Genomic DNA, 18,095 nt, shown 5'->3' on the forward strand with positions numbered 1-18,095 from the left:
GCGAGTTAGGGAGTTAGAAATATTTACAAATGGTGGTTTAGGGAGGACTCCACCAAACTCTCATCCTTAGTGAGATGTCATGGGGGCATGTCCAAGGTGTTGATGATGTTGCTCAACACCTTGAAGAAGTAATCAAAAGCTTGTTCATTGTCATGATAAAGATCTTCAATAGATCTTTGCCCTTGTTGTCGGTCTTGATCGATAGCATTGCCAATGTAGGGATTGAAAATCCCTTCAAATTCATCGTCCCAAAGACCACACACTTCATCTACTTGATCACTAAAGATCTCTTGAGTTGATAGAGACAACTCTCCCATTTTCTTGTCTTGGCCAATGAGGTCATCTTCTTCATTGCTTGACGTTGGTGAGCTTTTCAAGCTCTCTTTGTTATAATTCACTTGCTCTTTGGATGGAGCATCTTCAATTTTCTTCTTCCATTGGAGTTCCGACTTCTTCCTATCATCCTTCCGGCTATAATGATCGATCATAAAACATGGTTCATGCAAACGGGGAGCTCTCATAGTCTTGTCAAGATTGAAAGTTATACTCTCATCTCCCACTTCTAGAGTGAGCTCTCCATGTTTCACATCAATCACCGCACCCGCGGTGTGTAAGAAAGGTCTTCCTAGAATGATTGGAATGTTAGAGTCTTCTTCCATATCAACAATGACAAAGTCCACCGGGATGAAAAATTTCCCAATTCGTACGGGAACATCTTCCCATATCCCCAATGGTGTCTTCGTCGATCTATCGGCCATTTGGAGTGTGATATTAGTGCATTTAAGCTCTCTCATTACCAACCTTTTACTCACCGAGTACGGCATAACACTCACACTAGCCCCTAGATCACATAAGGCTTTGTTGATCGTGGTGTCGCCAATGGTACACGGTATTGAGAAGCTTATCGGATCATTGAGTTTTGGAGGTGAACTCCCTTGAAGTATTGCACTACTCACCTTAGTGAAGGCGATAGTCTCAAGCTTTCGGATCGACTTCTTCTTTGTGAGGATGTCTTTCATGTATTTCGCATAGGCCGGCACGTGATTGATTAATTCCGTGAAAGGAATTGAGACTTCCAAATTCTTCACAATTTCCATAAATTTTCCAAGTTGGTCATCAAATTTGGGCTTGGCTTGACGACTTGGAAAACGAAGTCTAATCACAATGGGCTCCTTCTCCTTGACCTTGTCTTCATTTTTCTTTGAAATTTCTTCTTTTGATGATTCTCCATCTTTGGAGTTTTGTACAATTTCTTTCTAGTCACTAGCTTCCACAACCTCATCCTCAACTTGCTTCTTCGGTGCTTCATACCTTGTACCACTTCTCAAGTGAATGGCACTAACCGTTTCATGTCTTGGGGGATTACTTTGAGGTGGTAATTGCCCCTTTTGTCTTTGTGAGCTTGAAGATGCTAGTTGAGTCAATTGGGTTTCCAACATTTTGGTGTGAGCTAGGATGTTGTTGATGGTGGTTTCCTTTGCTTGACTATCTTTTTGCATTTGAGTGAAAAATTCTTGTTGATTCTTTTGAATTTGATGGACCGCTTTTTGAACATCAAAACCTTAGTCATTTTGTTGATTGTATGGAGATTGATTTTGGTAACCTTGGTTTTGGTTGTAAAAGGGTCTTTGATTTTGGTTTCTCATGGGAGGTGGGTGTATGTTGTTTGAGGGTTTTGAACATTTTGGCTTTTGTATGAGAGATTTGGATGGAATTTGGTGTTTTCATTGTAATAGTTGGAATAAGGGGTACCACTCTTGTATGCTTGTAAAGCATTCACTTGTTCATTTGTTCCCCTACATTCACTTGGGTCATGCCCCATAGTTCCACAATTCTCACATATCCCACTTGGGATTGATGAAGATGCCGTCATGGCATTAACATGATGCTTTGGTGATTTTAAGACTTCTTCAAGTCTAGCCATAGCCTTTTCAAACTTCAAATTGATGGTATCAATGTGAGCACTAAGTTGAGCACCCAATTGAGTAACGAAGTCCACTTCATGCTTTCCTCCTCTAGTTGCCTTGCGAGGTCTACTATATTGTGAGTTATGGACCGCCATTTCCTCAATTTTGTTCCAAGTTTGATTATCACCAACTTCGGTGAACATTCCATTTGATCCCATGTTGAGAATGTTCCTTGAATCTTCATATAGACCGTTCCAAAATTGTTGTACCAAGAACCACTCGCTAAGTCCATGGTGAGGACATGAGCGACAAATTCCTTTAAACCGCTCCCAAGCTTCATACAAAGATTCTTCATCCCTTTGCTTAAAACCCGTAATTTGAGCTCTTAGCATGTTAGTCTTTTCCGGTGGGTAGAATTTTTTGTAGAAAGCTAGAGCCAACTTCTTCCAAGAATCAATTCCGAGAGTGGCCTTATCAAGGCTCTTCAACCATTGTTTCGCGGTGCCAATTAGAGAAAAAGGAAATAAGACCCATCGAATTTGGTCATGAGTTACACCGGTTTGAGAAATCGCATCACAATAGTCACAAAAAAGCCTCCATATGAGAATGAGGGTCTTCACTAGGCATCCCCCCAAATTCGCTTCTTTCGACTAATTGGATAAATGCGGATTTGGCAATGAAATTTCCGGTTAGATGTTGTGGTGTGGGAGTACCGTTGGGTAGGTTCTCCTCGGTGGGTACGGAATGTGATGAAAACTTAGGCCTTGTGGGTTGATTTTGTGTTGTATTTTGTGTTGGGTTCTCCTCACCTTCTCTTGCAAAAGGGTTGATGAACTCAATAGTTGGTTGAATGTCTACAACCTCACTAATACCTCTCAAATTTCTCCTAGCAAGTCTTCTATTGGTTGTCATCTTTCAATTTCACGATCAAAGGGTAACAAGTCACCTTGTGACCTAGACATGCAAAATATCAAACAACTCGAAAACAATTAGAACAAACCTTGAGGAGTTCTACTTCCCCAAGGTAAAGAAAGACACAACTAATAACAATATAAGAAAATCTAAATCAAGTTAACACCGTCCCCGGCAATGACGCCATTTTTGGTCGGGACTATATCTTTTCGGTAACTTGTCGTTAGGAGCACCTAGACCAAAACACAATTTATAGCTTCACAAACAACTCTACAATTAGTAAAGAGGCAAGTAAAGGTCGGATCCCAAGGGACGGGAATTGAGATGAGATTTCTATTGCAACTAGTGGTGTCTTAGGGGTGTCACAATTTGGGTTGATGTAGAAGGTCACTAAACTAAATAGCAATAAAAGTAAACAAGCAAGATGAATTAAAAAGTGTTGTAAACAGTTGATAAAAAGCACTAGGGTATCATGGGGTCATAGGGGATTCATGGGAATTGATCATACAAACATGTTCTCAAATTATAAGCAAGCAATTATTATTGTGATGGATTTAGTTGGGTTATATCTTACAATCCTAGGAAAGTTTGGGTCCCGGAGCCGAATCGATTAGATTGTACAACACCTACAAGTCGACTTAGTCTTCCCTACTCAACAACATGCATGGTCTAATGAGACTCGAGTTGGTTTATGTCTTACAAGTCTCATTGAAAAGATAGGTGATGGGTAAAAAATGCAAGGATTCATAGGCTCGCATTTCATCAAACATAACATGTGCATGAGTTGAGATCATAACAAGCAAGCAAATAAACCATGAAAGCATATTAATTTAAGCATGGATCATTCCCCATGTTGGTTTCCCCTAATTACCCATTAACCCTAGCTATGGAACTACTCACTCATTATCATGTTGAACATGCTATCAAGGTTGTCAATCATACCAACAACGTGAAACATGATGAACAAATGAAAGTAATTAGCAATAATTCAAAAGGGATTAAGAGAATTATACCTACTAATGATTCCAATAATAAAGCAAAGAATAAAAGAAGTACTTGATGCTTGATTGAGAGGTTGTCAATCTCCCAATAATAACCCAAATAATCTTCAATTACCCAAAATAAAGGATGAACAAAAGAGAGATTAAGGAAATAAAACTTGTATTAAAACATGATTAATTGTTGATTACAAAACTAAAGAGAGATTTGATTGATATTAACTACTCTAGAGATTGATAAGAAGAACATGCTCTTCTAATTAGACTAATGGGGTATTTATAGTGGGGATTAGGTGTAGGAATTAGGGTTAACTAAGGGCTTAAATAACGATTAAGTCCCTACTTAGGGAAACGCCGGTATTTTTGGAAGGATGGGCATCTTTCTTTGAAGCTTGAAAAACGAAGTTGTGCTGCCTTGGAATCCGTGCGTCTTAGGCTCGGGACGGCCGGATTCTTGTGTCTCTGCCAGGGTGTCTTCTGGTTGCTGCTGCCCGGGCGTCTTGTAAGGAAGACGCACGGATTGTGGCTTGGTGGACGGGCGTCTTCTTAAGAAGACGCATGGATTATCATGCAGCGTACTTTCTTCTTCTTTTCTTCCTTTTCCTTCATAAAATCCTTGGGGATTTCCTCGGGGATGCAAGGATCTTTTCTCATCATTGCCCATCTACTCTAGTATGTACAAAGGCCTTCTAATCTTGTCTCTCCTTGATGCTTGGTCATTGAATTCAATCAATATAGTCTCGTTTTGCCATGAAAATTCAAGGTTTGCACTCCTTTCCTACCAAGGACACAAAACCTCCAAGAATATGCAAAACAAAGAACTAAAGACAATAAATGACCCAAATATGCACTAAAAAGCATGGGAACAAGGCTAATTCGGGGACTAAATATGCTCTAATTATGGTCACATCACAGGACGAGCGGATTGTGGCGTTGCTGGACGGGCGTCCCTTCTGCAAAGACGCTCGGATTTCCCTCGTCTTGCGCGGGCGTCTTCTTGGTTGGACGGGCGGAATGTGTCACAGCTCCCTTTCCTTCTTTTCTTCTTCCAATAATCCTCCGGGATTTAGTCGGGGATGCAAGGATTTATTTATCATTGCCCATCTACTATAATATGTACAAAGGCCTTCTAGTATTGTCTTCTCTTTGATGCTTGGTCATTAGATTTGATCAATTTAGCTCCATTTTTCCATGAAAATGCAAGGTTTGCACTCATCTCCTACTAAGGAAACAAAACCTCAAAGAATATGCAAAACAAAGGACTAAAGATAGTAAATGACCCAATTATGCACTAAAAAGCATAGGAACGAGGCTAATTCGGGGACTAAATGTGTTCAAATAAAGGTCACATCAAATATTCCCAAACCGAACCTTTGCTCGTCCCGAGCAAAGAGGTGACTAAACTAGGACCGTTATTTAAACTAACCTAATAGCATGGCCGATAGGAGACAATAAGCGGGTCTCACTCCGCCCCTTCAACTCACAACAAGACAACCATGAGGTAGGATGCCTTCTTGCAAGGCAAGGTGGGTCTTGCCAAAATGGCGACACATCCAAACATTAAGCACACGAAATCAAGTAATGGATGCATCTACAAAAAAAATAGCCACTTTCCTCATCTAAGTGGCGGAAATTATCTACAAGGGAAGCAATTCAAGGGTACACACTCCTTCATAGATGCAATTTCTTCAAACTACTAAGCCTAGAAGGATACCAACAAATCACCTCCAAGTTGTGTCAAGCTAGGGTACCTTTGTCCTCAATCGTTAAATGCTTTTGTCAAGAATGGACTCCCTATGGTGTTAGAAACACTAGAGGATCGTGGAATTCCCCCTCTTGCCTAGATAAGAAGAAGGGTCGTCCCCTCTCTACCATGCACAAAAATGGATACGATGGATAAAGGGATCGATAGTATTTGAGTTTTATTTGGGAGTTTGCTTTTGTTGTTTTTCCCCCCAATTTCTTGTGGCATATAACATTTGAGAATATTTTCTTTTTGCCATTTCTTTTGATTTTTGGCATTTCAACACTTGACAACTTTTCAACTTTTGCATTTTTCTTTTGAACATTTTCAAAGTCACCCCAATTAGTAACGAGGGTGCCTTATATTTGAAGCATAAGAGTTCCCATTTTTTTTTTGTTACTCCTCTTTTCTTTTGATGCATTTAGCAAACTTTTTCTTTTCTTTTCTTTTCTTGAACTCAAATTTTTAAACAATTTCTTTTTGTGCCCATTCCCTTTGATGACAAAATATGGTAGAACATGGATGAATGATGGTTGCATGGTTTTAGGGGTCACCTTGGAATAAACGGTAGCCAAGGAGTTATCACACTACAAGGTACTCTTGACTCGGCCTTAATCCATGAGTCAAAGGATACTAGCATGACACATCCTAGGGTGTTTTACAAGTATTCTAACAAGCAAAGTCTTAAGAAGAAAAAACATCTACTAGGGCCTATATACACTTGTCAAGCTTCCCAAGTAGATGGTTTCACAAAATTTTTCTAACATGCAAACTACATGCCATCATGCAACTAACATTTATACATCCTAATGCATATGATTCTACCAACTAGTATGCCATATAAACTAAATTCAAGTCCTAAATTCACATTGTTTATACAGCATCAATCAAAATAAAGCCACATAGTCATTAACATAAAGAAGAAAAAGGAGATTGGAAAGATCATACCATGCGGTCTTCAATATCCTCATGTCTCGGATGTGGCGTAGTCAATCAATGTGAACAAGGATGAACAAACATGATATATACAAACAATATATACAAGACTACACTACAAAGGAAATGAACATGTTTTTGATTTTTCAATTTTTCAATTTTTTGATTTTTCGAATTTTATTTTTATTTTTTTTTTGAATTTTTGAATAAAAGTCAAGTTAGAATTTCCCATCCCCACACTAGTATGGGCATTGTCCTCAATGGCCAATACGATAGGAAATTATGCAACTATGATGCATGATTTCTAAACTAAATGCAAGCTATACTAAGCTACACTACATGATGCATGAGTTTTTGTTATGGTGGATAGCGTAATTTAGATTACCTCTCAATGCGTATGCATGGACTTCCCCAAACCAAGATAGACATTATTTCTAACGTCTTGAATTTCGGGGTAGTTCATGCACACGGAATGCAATGCATGAAACTACAAATTGTCATTTTGGATTTTACATATGGGAACAATAAAAAGAACACCTTAATGAGGCCAAGGTGTTAGTCCTCCATGTTGCTAGGACTCCTCAATCAAATGATCAAAATACAATAAAGAAAACAAAAGAAGTAGACAAACCGTAAGAGGGGTAAAAGAGTGTAGGAGTCTCCAAGGTTTGCTAATCCTCCATCATATCATCATTTTCCTCCATAGAAGTGGAATCATCTCCACTCCCACTTCGCTTCCTTGCTCTTCCTCACTTTCTTCTCCTTCCTCATCTTGAGCTTCTTCTTCTTCAACATTCTCTTGAACCTCTTGTTCTTCACCTTCTTCATCAACACCCTCATCAACATTCTCCTCTCCACCCGGTCTTCCACCACTAGAGGTGCTAGGAAAGAAAACTTCCCTATCCGCCCAACTAGGCAAAGGACATGATGGATCAAGAAGTCCTTGCCTAGCTAGATGTAGGAGGGGCGGATATTGGGCCTTGTAAGCATCCACTCTATCATTGTAAGCTTGCTTGTGCATTTCCCTCATGAGTAGAGTCATGTAATCATTTCCTACCTCGACATCCTTGGGTTTGAACTCGTGATACTCAAATGGGTAGGGTGGTGTGACAATGGAGGAGGAGGGCTCATCAATCTTGCCTCTTTGTTGTTGAATAATGTACTCGGTTTCCTCGGAGAATGGAAGAAGGTAGTTTGGTCGGTGAACACTCAATCGGCAAATCTTTGAAGGCAAAGTGAAGGACCTAGCCTCATTGGTTAGCCACCCATATTTGGTGTCAAGAGATGCATGCTTAACCCACTTGAACTTGTGAATCATGGTGTCCATATCAATGAGATGATCCCCTTTGACCGCCACATAAGTCTTGTCTTTGTTGAAATTTGGGTCAAAGTACTTGGCCAAATAGGTAACTAGTCCTCCATTCACGATAAAAGCGGTGCCCTCTTTACCACAATCAACATTAAGCCATCTTTCAACCAAAAGTCTTAGAGCATTGTATGGCTTAGTATATTCCCTTTCTACGTTCAAGGCCGACTCAAGAAGAACAAAATCGAGCTTGGTAAGATGATTAGTGCCATTTCTTGCTATCAAAGTGTTCCCAATGACCTTATTCCATACCCTAATGCCCGGATGGTGAACTAATATAACACGACAATCATGAAAGCGCACAAATTTCTTTCCGGAAATTGCCTCCCAAAGAGGAGCGGGGTCATATTTTTCGGGGATCTTGTGATAGTACGGGGTATCACTAAGGCCTAAAATCTTACTCAATTCACCAAAAGTGATTCGTCTATTGACATTTGCAAGACGAAACTCGATGTGGGTTCTAGTTTCCACTCTTGTAACTTTCAAGGAACTCAAAAATTCCAATGTGAGGGAGGGTATGTCAATTCTTTCATGGTGAAAAATTTACCCAATCCCATTGCCTCAAAGAAGGTTTTGGTTTGTTCAAGAACACCCAACTTAGAAAAAGCATCTTCACAAATAAATTTTGGAGGCATAACGGTCTTCTTAGCAAAGAGAACAAATTTATCCCTATGAGAGTTGGAAGTGAAAATTACCTCCGGATAATTAGATAATTGCTCAATGACCGGAGTTGTTGATGTTGTAGCTTCCATAGGGGGCCTTTTTGAACCTCCAACCTTGCCTCATGAACTACCAATGCCTTAGACAATTATTTTGCTTGAAGAGTTTGTTGCCTTTTTGAAAATGTCTTCTTTGGGGGTGCCTTGTTACCTCCTTTAGTTCTTGCCATTGTTGATTACACCAAATAGAGAATGAAATCTTCAATTTGTAATTATGCCCAAATCGATTTAAGATGAAATAATGTTGCTTTGTTTCTTAAAAATCGACTCAAAGGTTGAAGATTTTGGTGTTTGAATGAGTTGTTGTTGTAAAAGGAGTGATTAATTTTTGTTGTGGGGAAGTTTGGATTTGATTTTGTTGAGTTTGGTTGAGGAAATCTTATTTTGTTGATGTAGAGGATGAGGGTTTTGGGGGTTTTTGGGTAGTGGGTAGTGTTTGAATGAAAAAGAAATGAAAATGAATGAGGGAGTAAGGGTTTAAAAGACCCGTTAATTTTGAAAACAGCAGCAGGGACGAGCGGATTGGTGTCTGGGACGCTCGGATTCTGCACGATTTGCTTCAGAAAAAGACGCTATGGGACGAGCGTCTTTGTGAAAAGACGAGCGGATTCCTAAATCTGAGACGAGCGGATTCTTCAAAAGGCGCTCGGATTCTGTTATAGGGTGATTTCTTAAAATCCAACAGCATAAAGACGAGCGTCTTTGCTGCAAGACGAGCGTCTTGTATCAGACGAGCGGATTCTTCACTGGGACGCTCGGATTCTTCAACAGACCATTTCTTTGAATTCCACAGCTCAGCCAGACGAGCGTTTTGTGACATAGGATGCTCGGATTCTGCTAGACGAGCGGATTCCCTTTTGAGACGCTCAGATTCTTCCCTGTCCACACGGATTCAGGTCCATCCGTGGGTGCTGCATAACCCGTAACACTTTCATTCTTCAATGGTCGTGTTCTTCATTGTAGGGGCACTACAAAGGCATGATTAGCCTAGGCAATTGCTATCCCCACACTAAGTCAAAGCACTACACATCAATAAAATCATAAGTCCCTCCCTCACTTCTCTCAAAAATGATGAATATCTTGATCAAGGCACAAAGATATAAATCCAAAAATGACAAAAATGCAATGTAAAAATTGAAATGCAATTAGGGAGTTAGAATATTTACAAATGGTGGTTTAGGGAGGACTCCACCAAACTCTCATCCAATGTGAGATGTCAAGGAAGCATGTTCAAGGTGTTGTTGATGTTACTCAACACCTTGAAGAAGTAGTAGAAAGCTTGTTCATTGTCATGATAAAGATCCTCAATAGATCTTTGCACTTGTTGTTCTCCATGATGGTCTTGGTTCATAGCATTACCAATGTAGGGATTGAATATCCCTTCGAACTCATCATCCCAAAGACCGCAAACTTTGTCTACTTGATCATTAAAAATCTCTTGAGTTGATAGAGACAACTCTCCTTCTTTCTTGTTTTGGCCAATGAGGCCATCTTCTTCACTTGTCATGGGTGAGCTTTTCAAGCTCTCTTTGTTGCTATTCTCTTGCTCTTTGAATGGGGCATCATCGACTTTATTTTTCCATTGGAATTCCGACTTCTTCCTATCATCCTTCCGGCTATAGTGATCAACCATAAAGCATGGCTCATGCAAACGGGGAGCTCTCATGGTCTTGTCAAGATTGAAAGTTATGCTCTCGTCTCCCACTTCTAGAGTGAGCTCTCCGTGCTTCATATCTATCACCGCACCCGTGGTGTGAAATAAAGGTCGACCTAGAATGATCGGAATATTGGAGTCTTCTTCCATGTCAACGATGACAAAGTCCACCGGGATGAAAAATTTCCCAACTCTCACGGGAACATCTTCCCATATCCCTAACGATGTCTTCGTCGATCTATCGGCCATTTGGAGTGTGATGTTGGTACATTTAAGCTCTCCCATCCCTAACCTTTTACTAACCGAATATGGCATAACACTCACGCTTTCTCCTAGATCACACAAAGCCTTGTTGATCGTGGTGTCGCCAATGGTACATGGTATTGAGAAGCTTCCCGGGTCTTTAAGTTTCGGAGGTGACTCCCTTGAAGGATTGCACTACTCACCTTAGTGAAGGCGATAGTTTCAAGCTTCCTGATCGACTTTTTTTTCGTAAGGATATCCTTCATGTACTTTGCATAGGCCGGTACGTGATTGATTAATTCCGTGAAAGGAATCGAGACTTCCAAATTCTTCACAATTTCCATAAATTTTCCAAGTTGGACATCGAATTTAGGTTTAGCTTGACGACTTGGGAATGGAAGTCTAATCACAATGAGCTCCTTCTCTTTGGCCTTCTCTTCACTTTTCTTTGAAACTTCTTCTTTTGTTGGTTCATTTTCTTTGGAGTTTTGCACAACTTCTTCTTTGTCACTAGCTTCCACAACTTCATCCTCAACTTTCTTCTTTGGTCCTTCATATCTCGTACCACTCCTCAAGTAAATGGCACTAACTGTTTCATGTCTTTGGGGATTACTTTGAGGTGGTAATTGCCCCTTTTGTCTTTGAGAACTCGAAGATGCTAGTTGGGTCAATTGAGTTTCCAACATTTTTGTGTGGGCTAGAATGTTGTTGATGGTGATGTCTTTTGCTTGACTATCCTTTTGCATTTGAGTGAAAAACTCTTGTTGATTCTTTTGCATTTGGAGGCCCGCTTTTTGAACGTCAAAACCTTGGTCATTTTGTTGATTGTATGGAGTTTGATTTTGATAACCTTGGTTTTGGTTGTAAAAGGGTCTTTGATTTTGGTTTCTCATGGGAGGTGGGGTGTATGTTTGTTGAGGGTTTTAAACATTTTGGCTTTTATATGAGAGATTTGGGTGGAATTTGGTGTTTTCATTGTAATAATTGGAATAAGGGGTACCACTCTTGTATGCTTGAAAAGCATTTACTTGCTCATTAGTTCCCCTACATTCACTTTGGTCATGTTCTAAAGTTCCACAATTCTCACATATCCCACTTGGGATTGATGAAGATGCTACCATGGCATTAACATGATGCTTTGCTGATTTTGAGGCTTCTTTAAGTTTAGTCATAGCCTTCTCAAACTTCAAGTTTATGGTATCAATATGAGCACTAAGTTGCGCACCCAATTGAGTAATAGAGTCCACTTCATGCTTTCCTCCTCTAGTAGCCTTGCGAGGTCTACTATATTGTGAATTATGGACAGCCATTTCCTCAATCTTGTTCTAAGTTTGATTATCGTCAACTTCGGTGAACATACCATTTGATCCCATGTTGAGAATGTTTCTTGAGTCTTCATAAAGACCATTCCAAAATTGTTGTACTAAAAACCACTCGCTAAGTCCATGATGAGGACATGAGCGACAAATTCCTTTGAATCGCTCCCAAGCTTCATACAAAGATTCTTCATTCCTTTGCTTAAAACCCGTAATTTGAGCTCTTAGCATGTTAGTCTTTTCCGGAGGGTAGAATTTTTTGTAGAAAGCTAGAGCCAACTTCTTCCAAGAATCAATTCCAAGAGTAGTCTTATCAAGGCCTTTCAACCATTGTTTTGCGGTGCCGATTAGAGAAAAAGGAAATAAGACCCATCGAATTTGGTCTTGAGTCACACCGGTTTGTGAAATCGCATCACAATAGTCACAAAAAGTCTCCATGTGAGAGTGAGGGTCTTCACTAGGCATCCCCCCAAATTGGCTTCTTTAAACTAATTGGATAAATGCGGATTTTGCAATGAAATTTCCGGTTAAGTGTTGTGGTGTGGGAGTACCATTGGGTAGGTTCTCCTCGGTTGCTACGGAATGTGATGAAAATTTAGGCATTGTGGGTTGATTTTGTGTTGGATTTGGTGTTGGGTTCTCCTCACCTTCTCTTGCAAAAGGATTGATGAACTCAATAGTATTTGTTTGAATATCTACAACCTCACCTATACCTCTCAAAGTACCTCTAGAAAGTTTTCTATTGTTTGTCAAAGTCCTTTCAATTTCGTGATCAAAGGGTAACAAGTTACCTTGTGACCTTCTAGACATGCAAAATATCAAACAACTTTAAAACAATTAGAACAAACCTTGAGGAGTTTTACTTCCCCAAGGCAAAGAAAGCCACAACTAATAACAATCTAAGAAAATCAAATCAAGTTAACACCGTTCCCGGCAACGGCACCATTTTCGGTCAAAATTTCTCACTCGGAGCTTTTACTTTTCGGTTACTTGTCGTTAGGAGCACCTAGACCAAAACAATATTTATAACTTCACAAACAACTGTACTATTAGTAAAGAGGCAAGTAAAGGTCGGATCCCAAGGGACGGGTATTGATGTAGGATTTTCGATTGCAAGTAGCGGTGTCTAGGGTTGTCACGATTTGGGGTTGAGATGAGAAGATCAGTAAAACTAAATAGCAATAAAAGTAAATAAGCAAGATGATTAAAAAGGGATGTAAACTATTGATTAAAAGCACTAGGGTGTCATGGGGTCATAGGGGATTCATGGGAATTGATCATACAAACATATTCTCAAATTATAAGCAAGCAATTATTGTTGTGATGGATCGAGTTGGTTTATATCTTACAATCCTAGGAAGGTTTGGGTCCCGGAGCCGAATCGATTAGATTTTACAACACCTACAAGTCGACTTAATCCCTCCTACTCAACTATATGCATGGTCTAATGAGACTCGAGTTGGTTTATGTCTTACAAGTCTCATTGAAAAGGTAAGTGATGGGTAAAAAATGCAAGGATTCATAGGCTCGCATTTCATCAAACATAACATTTGCATAAGTTGAGATCACAACAAGCAAGCAAATAAACTATGAAAAAAAATAAAATTAAGCATGAATCATCCCCCATGTTGGTTTCTCCTAATTACCCATTAACCCTAGTTAAAGAAACTACTCACTCATTATCAAATTTAGCATGTTAATAAGGTTGTCAATCACATTAACAAAGCAAAACATGATGAATAAATGAAGATGATTAACAATAATTAAAAAGGATTAAGAGGATTATACCTACTAATGATTCCAAAATAAAGCAAAGAATACTAGAAGTACTTGATGATTGATTGGAAGGTTGTCAATCTCCCAATAATAACCCAAATAATCTTCAATTACCCAAAATAAAAGATGAACAAAAGAGAAATTAAGGAAATGAGATTTGTATTAAAACTTGATTAAAAGTTGATTACAAGATTAAGAAGAGATTAGGATGATATAAACTACACTAGCGATTGATAAGAAGAACATGATTATCTAATTAGACTAATGGGGTATTTATAGTGGGGATTAGGTACACAAATTAGGGTTTACTAAGGGCTTAAATGACGATTAAGTCCTTGAGAAATCGCTCCTCTCAAAAGAGATGTCGGTCTCCTTTTTGCCGGTCTTTCATAAATATGCGCATCTTTCATGGAGCATGAAGAAAGGACATATGGGACTGTAAGGGAATCCGAGCGTCCAAGGTGTCGGGACGGGCGGATTACCTGGTGGTTGGACGGGCGGATTGTTGGGTAGGACGAGCGGATTGTGGCGTTGCTGGACGGGCGTCCCTTCTGCAAAGACGCTCGGATTTCCCTCGTCTTGGATGGGCGTCTTCTTAGTTGGACGGGCGGATTGTGTCACAGCTCCCTTTCCTTCTTTTCTTCTTCCAATAATCCTCCGGGATTTAGTCGGGGATGCAAGGATTTCTTCATCATTGCCCATTTACTATAATATGTACAAAGGCCTTCTAGTCTTGTCTTCTCTTTGATGCTTGGTCATTAGATTCGATCAATTTAGCTCCATTTTGCCATGAAAATGCAAGGTTTGCACTCCTCTCCTACCAAGAAAACAAAACCTCAAAGAATATTGAAGAGTCTATTGATCCAAAATACTCAAGAGGGGGGGTGAATTGGGGATTTAAAACTTTTGAAAGCTTTTTCGACTATGTATGTATAATTAATTATTTAAAGTTTATTGATTAAACTTTAACTAATTAACTAATTAACGAATTAAAAGCAAAGCAAATAAACGAAAGAAAGATAGACACACGGATTTTTGAACTGGTTCAGTTTCACAAGTCTAAACCTACGTCCACTATTCTCGATTAATAAATTTAGTACCTTTCTCCGGATTACAAATTTACTAACCCAACTCGTACAACTATCTCTAGCTGTAACTCAATGAGTACCGTTAAATACTCGAGTGACTAACTTACGCTAATAAGAAAGCACTAATGATTCTACTAAAAGTTCACGTTAATGAACGAGTAAGAAATCAATTAAGCACTATTATCTTATAACGATAATGAAAGAACGAATGCACAAGTTTATAATTCACACGACCTTTTTCGAAAATAAACAAAACAGTTTTCTTGCTTTAAAACACGGTTTTTGTTTTGTGAAAATATATGAAAGTTATGCTCAAAGGTCTTACTTTTAATGATGTAAAGTATGGAGTATTTATAGTAAAAGAGGAGCAAGGGTTTTGGTTTAGCAAAAATCCTAAATGCCGTGTGGTGTCTTGTAAAGCAAGAAGGAATTAGGTTAAATCTTTCCTTAATTCTTTTCCAAGACTTGCCTTAATAAATAATATTTTCCTATTTTAACAACTCACCAATATCTTGGAGATTAGGAAAGATAATATAAGGAGATAAAGAAATCTCTAACAAATATTATCCTAATACCTTAACCCTTATCCAAGCAAAGATTTATTGTGCAAGAAGGAAATTACTATTCACGGCACTATTCATGTTTTACTATTCACAGCACTATTCATCCCTAATATTTTTATAAGATAGAAAGTAATAAATCAAATAATAAAGAGATAACAAATCTCTAATCAAATATTATTTTAAAAGATTTACTCAATTTTTTCCTTCTATCTTTACAAAAATAATATCTTATAAGTTAAGAAAGAATAAATGTATGTCGATTGAGATTCCGTGGCTGCATGCTTGACACGTGGCTTGGCATTGATTGGTGGACGTTTCATGGGCTTTGCCCTGATTGGTCCGCCTCATGGGCTTTGCTCTATAAATAGAGCAGTTACCCCCTCATTTTGGCCATCAAACTTTGTTTTCTCAAAAAATTTCCTCTCTCTTAGCTTTTTCGAAGAAATTTCTCTCTAGTCTTCAAAGCGTTACTCGGCGTAACACTTTCTTCCAAGGTAAACAAACAAATTTTTTCCAACTTTTTACTTGTTTAAATAATTGTTGCCACTATGTCTTCTGCTGATGCTATGCCTAGTACCTCTGCGCCGGGGGGCGAACCGTCGCATCCTGATGAGCAGGAGCCACTGGTCGTCACCCCGATAGGGTTCGGGGGCCCCAAGTCTCCTTCTCCTGAAATTGATGCAAGATTTTTGGAGGGTATTGATGATGACGATGATGAGGCGACCCCTTCTGTCGTAAAGTGGCCGTATTTCTCGTGGCACGGCGACGCATGTTCGATCAATCCTGATCGTGCTTGGACGAACAAGTTCGCTAGTTGTTCCGGTTCTGACCTTTTTGAAGATCATTACTCCTTCGGCAGGGGGTATAGAATAATTGTTCCTGAGGGTGATCAGGTCGTCTGTTGCCCTCCCGAAGGTTGTATCGGCGTGTACATCAGACACTTGGAGTATGGGCTCTGGTTTCCTCTTAATGAATACGTGGCTGCCATAATTAAAGCCATGAATGTCGCCGTGGCCCAACTGCATCCGTTGTCCATTAGGACGATTGTTGGCTTTGTATGGTTATGTCTTTTTAAAGGGGAGGCCCCAATGGTGAACCTCTTCCGCCGGCTCCACCATCTTCGGCAGACTACCCTAGGTGGCACGGGGTGGTATAGCATACAGACCGAGGCGGGTTATGTTACCGTTTCCAAGTTGACATCTTGCAAGGACTGCAAGGGGCGGTGGGTATACGTCGAGGTTCCGGAGGACTATCCGCTGCCCCGGTCCTTTCAAAGCCGCGTTAATTTGCGGTGTGAGAGTCAGGGGGAGCATGACAGATATGTCTCCCGGAATAAGCTTAAGATTGACGCCTTGAAGGTCTATCTTAATGAGGACGAAACGCGGGCAATGAGGCTGTTTGAGGCTGAGAAGGATGGCACGCCGAAGGGATGGATGCCCCCGACGCAGATCGTTCTTCAGGATGAGCCGCTTTGCCACGTCGGCCTCATCCCGGCCCTCGGCCAGGGTGAGTGGGGTCGGTATGAGGCCCATCTTTGCTTTTTATGTTTCGTATTTGAGCCTTGGTTTATTTCTTTTGCTTAACTCCCGCTTCGTTTCTTTTGCGGACCGATTTGGCCGGAATCGCCTGTCTCCGTCCTCGAGAGGTTGGGACTTGACGAGAACGGGAGAGTTGTTGAGCTGCATCCTAAGGCCGCGCCACGTGATCGCAGACCGGCCCCTCACGAACTTATGGAGCATCAGTTGAAGGCGATGGATGTGGCGGCGGCTCAAGCGCAGATTGCTGGTAACGTGCCGCGCTGGAGACCAAAGACAACGTCTACGGCGGCAACGGCGTTAACTCCAGCTCAATCTTCAATCCTCGTAATCCAAAAGGAGCAGGTGGTCGTCGATGTTGAAGAGGAGGTCACCGTTGTAGAGGGTCTTCCTCCTTCAAATAAGAGAAAAGTGGCAACGGATCTAACCCACGGCTCGGATTTAGCAGGTTCATTGGGCATTCCTGATGACAGGCTCTCTGACATGTTAATGAATGTTGACATGGATGCTTTGTCTGGATTTTTTGTAGATCAGCCGTCGCCGGCTATCGTTCTCACTGAACAGCAGTTGGAGAAGCAGCCTGTGCAGACGGGCGGTAAGAATGTCACCGTTGATTCCTCATCCCAGAAGGTTTCCCCCGCTCAGCTTACGGCGGAAGGCATAAGGTTGTCCAAGAGGCTGGTGAAGTGGGCTGAGCTAGCCGGTGCTCATATTATTAAGCAAGAAAAGGTCATGGCTCGAGCTTCCCCTGCGCTTAAACGGCTTAGTCTCGAGCTTGCCGCCGCTAAGAAGGAGGCAGAGAGGTCGAACTTCCAGGCCGCCAAAAATGATTTCCTCGCTAAGCGAAAGCTTAGGGAGGACGCTGAGAAGGCGGTCCTAGCCGGGAGGGCCAAGGTTGAGGCTGCATTGGCTGATGCCGCTAAGTTGCGGGAGAAGCGGGACAAATTTGAGGGCGACTATAACGCCATGGCTGGGCAGAAGGAGATATGGAAGACCTTGCATTCAGCTGAGGCGAAGGAGCATAAGAACAACAAGGCTATCCTTGCTCTGAGGGAGAAGGACATTGAGACGCTGAAGACCGTCATCATCCCTGACATGTGTGCCCAGTACCGGGACCAAGCTGAAGATGCTACCAGGGATATGATCAAAGAGCTCCTTCCAGAAGGCAACTTCCCGTGGCAAGAGTTTGACTGCTGCGGAGGCCAAGGCTGCGGATGAGGCGAAGGCAGCGAAGGCTGCTCAGGAAGCCGAGGAGAAGGCGGCCCGGGATGCTATGGTGAAGGAGGCCAGAGAGGAGGCTGAGAGGGCAAAGGCCAGTGAAGCTGCCAAGCTCTCCTC

The 18,095-nt window shown here is 40.9% G+C and overlaps 2 non-coding genes across 2 annotated transcripts; both read left to right on the top strand.

The window, feature by feature from the left end:
* Nucleotides 1–2,192: 2,192 nt before the first annotated feature.
* On the top strand, nucleotides 2,193–2,299 carry LOC141644505 (small nucleolar RNA R71). The gene has a single exon (XR_012544120.1). It is a non-coding gene; the product is annotated as a small nucleolar RNA R71 (small nucleolar RNA).
* A 9,620-nt stretch (nucleotides 2,300–11,919) lies between these two features.
* On the top strand, nucleotides 11,920–12,026 carry LOC141645486 (small nucleolar RNA R71). Its single transcript, XR_012544968.1, has one exon. It is a non-coding gene; the product is annotated as a small nucleolar RNA R71 (small nucleolar RNA).
* Nucleotides 12,027–18,095: the final 6,069 nt, after the last annotated feature.

Source organism: Silene latifolia, chromosome 2 (genome assembly GCF_048544455.1).
Source record: "Silene latifolia isolate original U9 population chromosome 2, ASM4854445v1, whole genome shotgun sequence".
Classification (NCBI taxonomy): Eukaryota; Viridiplantae; Streptophyta; class Magnoliopsida; order Caryophyllales; family Caryophyllaceae; genus Silene; species Silene latifolia.